The sequence below is a fragment of the Myotis nattereri genome (assembly GCF_964212035.1).
Source record: "Myotis nattereri genome assembly, chromosome: 12".
NCBI classification, from domain to species: domain Eukaryota; kingdom Metazoa; phylum Chordata; class Mammalia; order Chiroptera; family Vespertilionidae; genus Myotis; species Myotis nattereri.
Window position 1 is genome coordinate 65,862,965 of NC_138087.1, and position 7,846 is coordinate 65,870,810.

The window sequence follows — 7,846 nt, forward strand, 5'->3', positions numbered from 1 at the left end:
TGAATGAGTGTTCCTGTTGCTCCACATCCTTGTCAGCATTTGGCATTGTCAGTCTTGTGGATTTTGGCCACCCTAAAGAACAGGTGTGTAGTGGTATCTTGTTAATTTGTAATTTCTTTATGACATAAAACGTTGAACATCTTTTCACATAATGACTTGCCTTTCCATATTCTTTGGTGAAGTATCTGTTCAGGGATTTGGCCCATTTTAAATAATTAGGTTGATTTTGTTTTTTTAAGAATTCTTTGTATATTTTGTAAAACAGTTGTTTGTCAGATATACATATAGCTTTTGCAAATATTTTTCTCCTAGCCCATGACTTGTTTTCTCATTCTTTTGACATTGTCTTTTGCAGAGCAGAAGTTTTTCACTGTAATGATGTTCAGCTTATCAATCATTTCTTTCATGAATCATGCCTTGTTTTGTATCTAAAAAGTCATTGCCATACCCAAGGTCATCTAGCTTTTATCTTATTTTGTAGGTGTTTTATAGTTTTTCATTTAGATCTGTAATCCATTTTGAGTAAATTAATTCTTGTGAAAGGAGAAAAGTCTTTGCTTAGATTCTTCTTCTTTTTAATGTGACTACCTAGTTGTTCCAGTATCATTTGTTGAAAAGACTAAATTTTTGCTCCTTTTTCAAAGATCAGTTGACTATATCAGTCTACTTCTGGGCTTTCTCTTCTGCCCCATTGATCTATTGTTTATCTGTTCACCAATATCACATTACTTGGTTAGTATAGCTTTATAGTTAAGTCTTGAAGTCAGGCAGTGTCAGTCCTCCAACTTTGCTCTTTTCCTTCAATATTGAGTTAGCTATTTTGGTTTTTTTGCCTCTTCATATAAACTTTAGAATCATTTTGTTGATCCGCACAAAATAACTTGCTTGGGTTTTTATTGGCATTGTACTGAATCTGTATAACAGTTTGGGACAAATAGATGTCTTGACAATATTGAGTCTTCATATCCATTAACGTGAAATATCTCTTCATTTATTAACTTGTTCTTTGATCTTTCATTTGAACTTCATAGGTTTCCTTGTATAGAACATGTACATGTTAGATTTGTATTTAAGAATTTCATTTTTTGGCTGATAATGTAAATGGTAATGTGTCCTAAATTTCAAATTTCACTTGTTTGTTGCTGGTATATAGGAAAGTGATTGACTTTTGTATATTAACCTTGTATCCTACCACTTTGCTACAATCACTTATTAGTTCCAGGAGGGGTTTTTTTTTTTCTGTCAATTGTTTCAAATTTTCTACAGAGACAATTATGTTATCTATGAACACACTTTTATTTTTTCCTTCCCAATCTTTATAATTTTTATTTCCTTTTCTTGTGTTATTGCATTGGCTAGAACTTCTAGTATGATACTGAAAAGGAGTAATGAGAGGGTACATCTTTGATCATGATCTTAGTGGAAAAGCTTCAAGATTCATTTACATTTTAGCAGGTGACTTCATTTCTTTTCTTAAGGCTGAATCATTTGCTATTGTATATACATACCACATTTTGTTTATCCATCCATCCATCCATCCAAACATGGACATTTGGGCTGCTTCCACTTCTTGGCTATTGAGAATGCTGCTGCAGTGAACATGGGTGTGCAAATGTCTCTTCAAGTTCCTGCTTTAAATTCTTTTGGTTCTAATTTCTCCACAGGATTACATGTTTGAAATATGTAGTAAATAACTGGTGTGTTTTTTAAACAGACATCATCTTGTCAAAAATGTTTGCATAGATTTTTTTTTTTAATTCAGCCTAGACCAGGAGGAATGTTGATAGAGTCAGGTGTTAAGAATTCTTTCTCCTTTGCTCAGTAGTCTCTTTCTCTGCCTCAATCATATTCTTCTCTCCCCTACCTACCTCAAGGGTAGAGGGACTGAGGTTTGTTTCTCTGTCATAGTTGGGATGAGGCCAAGATGTGAGCCCCACCTATGGCTAATCAGATAGGCTCTAAATGTTGTTAACATTATTATTTTTTAGATGCTCAATGCTGTAAATAGACAGAGTTCAGAGCATGTACTCTGCAGTCAGACTGTCTGGTATGAATCTCGGTTCCTCCAGCTACCATGTCATCTTGGGCAGATTTCTTAATTTTTATGTGCCCCACCTGTATGGCAATGCTAACACCTACTTCATAGAGTTCTTAGGGTTAAATTAATACTCGCTAAGCACTTAATGTAAACCCTGGGCATACAGTAAATGCCCTGAAAGTGTTTGCTGGGTAAACTAAGAGTGGAGGGTGCCTGGTAACGCATTAGCATGAGCGGAGCGCTATCCGTGGTGTTATTGTACGCCGGTCTTAGTGCGTTTTTAGGTGTTTTTAAGCAGCCCCACTCCATGGGAAGGATGCGTGTATTGCAGTTGGATTAGGAAATTCCACGGAGCATCGGTGACTGTGGGTTGTACGTCTGTTGGTCAGAGGTGTTCTTACACGTCAGGATGTAAAAGATGACTATTTAGTGCGTTAAAACAGGTGCCACACACCTGCCACTCACGGAGCACGGTCTCGTAATGAGGTCTGCTCCCAGCGTTTAGGTGGAGTTGTAAGGAGAGGCGTGAGGCAAGAGGGGGTGCTGCCCACCTCGGAACAGATCAGGGATATGGATTGCACACCAGTCGGGGTGCGGAGACCGAGACCGCGGGCGCGTGTGGAGTCGGAAGGTCTGGCCACCACCCCCGGGGCAGCGATAGCGGCGAGCTCGGCGCGCGTCGTGGGAGGTGTCGTTACACACTTCCTGTGGGTCTCGCGGACCACGGCGCGTTTCCGGTGCCGGCTGGAGCCCGGGGTCCGAGCCCCCGCCCTGCTCGCCGGCCCCGCCCCGCCCGCGCCCCGCCCCCCGCCCGCCCGCCGCGCTCCTAGCCTGGCGCGCGGAGCCCGGGGCGCACGGAGCGGCGCGCGCTGGTCGGTGGAGCCAGGCTGGCGCCCCCGCACCCCGCCCCGCGCTCGCCCGCCGCCCGCCCGGCGCCTTCCCCGCGCCACTTGCCAGCGCTCCCCGGCGCTCCGGCCGCTCTCCCTCCCTCCCCTCCGACCCGTCCCGCCCGGGCAGTCCGGCTCCCGCAGGCCCCCCCGCCGCCCGCGTTCCTATGGACAGACGCACAGACACCTGCAGGTGGGTGAGAGCCCGCGCGTGGGGCGGGGACGAGCGCGCCGACCCGGGCCGGGAGTCCCTTTGTGTAGGGGGCGGCCGCCCGGGGTCTCCTCTGCCTCCACCCTCGGCGGCCGCGCGGTGACCCGGCTGAACCCTCCTTTTGTCTCCTCTCCGGGGGGAGGTGGGGGAGGTCGAGAGTCAGGGCCGGGAACCCGGCGGCCGGACGTCGCCCGCGACGGGCTGGGGGGCGTGAGGGGCGGAGACCCCCGGCGGCCGAGGACGCTCCGGGAGCGAGCGCGGCGGCTGCCGCTCGGGTCCGCCTCCCGGGCACCGGCCCGCCGCCCAGCATCTCCTGTGGCCGCGGCGGCAGCGGGCGCGCTGCGTGGGTCTAGCTCGCCTAGTCGCGGTGCTGGGTCTCTTTGCGGGAGAGGAGGGCGGGAAGGGAAGATCAGAGCTGCCCTCGTAGTTTCCAAGTCTCGAGGTGGTGCTGGACCGAGGAGAGGGGCTTTGCCCGACTCGCGTGTCCCCCCGGAGGCGCGCTGAGGTGCGTTGGGGGCGTGTGTGAAGGAACGTGCTGCGCCCGGTCCCTTATTTATTGTTTCTAACGGAGGAGAGCTTTCTCCGAAAGCCCCCCCCCCCCCATCTGAGGCTGCGCACAGTGATTGGTGTTTGTTATCAAATACATCCAGAATGTATTGCCCTGGATGGGAGGAGGTTGGGCTGTCCAAAACAAACCCAAATCAGAGAATGGTTGTGGTTTTCGGGTGGCTTGCTAGCTTGCTTTTCTCTTTTCTTTTCTTTTCTTCTTTTCTTTTTCTTTTTCTTTTTTCTTGTTTTTCTTTCCTTTTCTTTATTTTTCTTTTATTTCTTTCCCTTTCCTGTCCTTTCCTTTCTTTTTTTCTTCTTTATTTTCCTTCCTTTCCTTCTTTCCTTCCTCCTTTCTCCCCCCCCCCGCCCCCCCTTCCTTCCTTGTTAAGATAGGCACTTAAAGGCAAGAAATAAAAGATGGCCCTAACTGGTTTGGCTCAAGTAGATGGAGCATCGGCCTGTGGACTCAAGGGTTCCAGATTCGATTCCGGCCAAGGGCATGTATCTTGGTTGCGGGCACATCCCCAGTACTGGGTGTGCAGGAGGCAGAAGATCGATGTTTCTCTCTCATCAATGTTTCTAACTCTCTATCCCTCTCCCTTCCTCTAGGTAAAAAAAAAAATAATAAAATATGTTTTTAAAAAAAGAAATAAAAGATGAACGTGACTGTGATTTTTACAGTTTTTTATATCTGTGTATGGTACAGTTTTGGGGTAAAGTTTTGTTGTTTCCCAGACTCCTTGGGATTAGCATGACAGGATCTTCGACCTATTAAATTAACAGTTAACAAGCGAGTCAGGCAGGGACAGCTTCCATGGTGGAGGTTAAATTAGAGTGCAGTAAATATCTGTCTTTCCATTCAAGCTATAACCTTTAATTTTTTCTCATTGGAGACAGGAGATCTTTTACAATATATGGAGAGAGAGCGTGAATGTTACCACTGATTTCTTCCCCCTCCCCTGCGATTGTTTTCCCCATTTTATTGTTGTATTGTCAATCAGTGAGCTAGACAAGACCCTTAATGAGCAATTAGTTAGGAGTCATCTTTATTGCACAGGGGTTCAGAGCAGAATACCTCTGTCAAATTCTGAACAAACACAGGAAGGAGTATTCCCTTTTTATATCCTTCTAGGTCTTTGTGTAAGATATTTTTGTAGATACCTTGTAATCTTGAGTATATATCATATCTAACAAACACCTGTTATATCTATACAGACACCTGTAATCTTGGATACATAATGAACAAACACTTGGCATGAGAATATGGGAATTATTATCAGTATTAGCCTATCAGCCCCTTTAGATGGCTAGCTTGCAAGGTCAGACAGTTAAATTTATCTTTTCTATTATTTAAGCTAAAAAGCAGAGTTATTTTTACAGAATAAGAGACCATCTAAAAATAACAGAGTTGACTTATGGAACAAGGGACTAGCAAGAAATAGCAGAGAACTTCAAAACAGCAGTTTCAAACAGCAGTTTTCCCAAAGGAGAGATCATTACTATGCTTCATTATATGTATTTGTGTATTCTTTGAATATAACCCATCAGTTGGGTTATATACAGGGGCAGACAAAAGTAGGTTTACAGTTGTTGGTATGGAAAAATACATGCAGGTTATGATTATTACAATAGCTTTATTAACTGCTTCCTGTATTCACATCTGTTAGCCTACTTTTGCCTGTACTTAGTGGATACAGTGTTTTGAGAAAACTGTGATATTTCTGATTTGTATTATTTTTCTGGCTATGTTTCTTATAAACAGTTGCTATGTATTCGGATACTCAAATAATAAATGAAGTTGAATAAGCACCCAGAAAATTAATTTTTACAGATTCAGATTTTTAATGCAGGTGATATCTTTGTATTAACTGCAATCTGCTGCTCACTTCTGGAGACTTCTACTTACTTTTGCCTGTTGTGTGAGAATCCGTATTGACAATCTTCACTTACCAAGCATATTATAAAAACTGTTTGAGGGCACTCAGACAGTTATATGTACAACTTTATGTAGAAAATGGAAGCTTTCTTAAAAAATGATTTTTAAAAAAAGCATTATCTAGATTTGAAGGAATCATGGTGGAAAAAATATTTAAATTTTCATCAAGATGTAGAAATTCATCAGAGAACAATATACAATTTAATTCAGTTTTAATTAGGCAAGCTGATTTTTGTCATTATAAAGAAGAGACAGGTAGGTGTACCTAAAATGATGCCTAGAAGACAAATTTACCCTAGATTCTTGCCCTACTTAACATTAACAGATGAATATCATTACATGCCTAATTTTGTAAATGTCTGGAGTGTATATTTTTGTACACTTAAAACCTAGAAGAGGCGACATCTAACAACAGTCACGCCAGTGAGTTGATCAAATTTTACTAGTTCCTGCTCCGACTTCCGGTCTAGATTAGATAAAATGAATTTAAAGTCTACACAAAGGCACAGAGCTCAGTGTTAAAGTTGCAGGTAGGCCCTTGAGCAAGGTTCTTCCTTTTCCACTAAGGGTGGCCCAAAGAGGATAGGTATTAAAATTTGTTCAGGTGTGTCCTGAATGGTGGAATAGAGTTCTAAAACACGCCCAGAGTTTCAGCTCATAGATAGACACTCTTCATCAGCTCTTAGAAGTTTTAAAAAGGATAAGCCAACAAATTGAATTGCTTGTTTATGCGTTTATTTACAGGGCTGTCCGTCTTAGCAATAAGGTTTAACAAAGAGTCACTGTGTAAGCTAAACAGTAAGAGAGTGTGGCCTGTGTTGAGAATTGCTTGGCAAAGTTGTAGTTGTGCTTAATAGTTCTATGGGATTGGCAGAATCTTTATGTGGCTGGCTATTTTTTGTTGTTGTTTTGTTTTTAGACTATAATTTGTAGATGTTAATTTTTTTATTTTTACAATAATATTCTACTGTAATCACACGCATTCCAGAGAATGTTACATGTTGTCAACTGATTTTCTTCTGGAATGTTGTTGTTTAGGAAGGCATATAAATTATTTTTCACTTTTCATGGTTGACTTTTTCCCTTGCTGCTTTTGATACTGTGACAAATCAATGCTACTTAAAGAAATTTTAAATTTGTATAAAGTTGGATTTCAAATGTAACTGAGCAGCATAAACTGACGTTTACCAGATTCTCTTTCAAAACAACACTAAGCTGCCCATAGTTAAATTTGATAGGCTTTAAAATTCCATAGACTTCTCTAGCCTTTTCCTGTTTGTTAGTTCTCATGTAGGACCTTTAAAAGAAACTCAAAATGGCCACTTTATGTTAACTGGAACCCTCAAATGACTAGTATTATCATTAGTAATAATCAAATGGAAAACTAAAAAGTAACAATTTTATTTTTTAAAATAGATTTATGACTTTCAAATCATTTTTCATGCAGTTTTTTGTAGCCTCGTCGGGAAGCAGGTCTGACTGAGAGGTGTGGGCAGTGACCTTTTATTCCAGCCTTTATGGTCCTGCGTTGTTTAAGAATAGTGCAAACTCTTACTGCTTGTAGAAAATGTAGAATTTATTCTTGGATTAATATTCTGCTACCAGATGTATGAGGCTGGCTCTAAAGAAGCTTTTGCTCTTAATACTGTCAAAAATAGAGAAGCTGAAGATTGGAGAGAAGCCATTTATTTTGAACAGTTTATTTTCTGACAGTTTGTGTTTGTAAAGAAACCTGTTCATAAAATTTGCTTAAGAGATCTGTCTACATAGTTGCGAGAAGAAACCCCACAGGTTTCTTTTTTTTTTCTTTAAAAAAAGTTCCGTCAAGTTTAACTCTTACATGATACTTTTTGACTTTGCTTTTGATTAGTTGATTTATGGACTTTATTTACCAGCATGATGGGAGAATTCTTTTGCTATCCTGAAATTGCCCTCTGCCTGTGCTCTGGTCTGTTTCCTAGGTAACAAGTGCATTGCATAGATTCCATAATGAGGACTGTGGTTGGCTAGTTACAGTGTAAATTCTGTTGTTTGGTAATGCTTAGTCTCAAATTCAAATAAAGGTCAAGAATCCAAAAGTACTGAAAACGCAAATTTTTGAATTTTATCTTGTATTTAAGGTCAACAAAGTTTAAAATACTTTCCTGGAGAAAGGCATATTATGCAACAGTATTCAAGCTTGTTTTGCAAAGTTTTAAATAGTTGGAAAGCTTTTTGACTTTTTC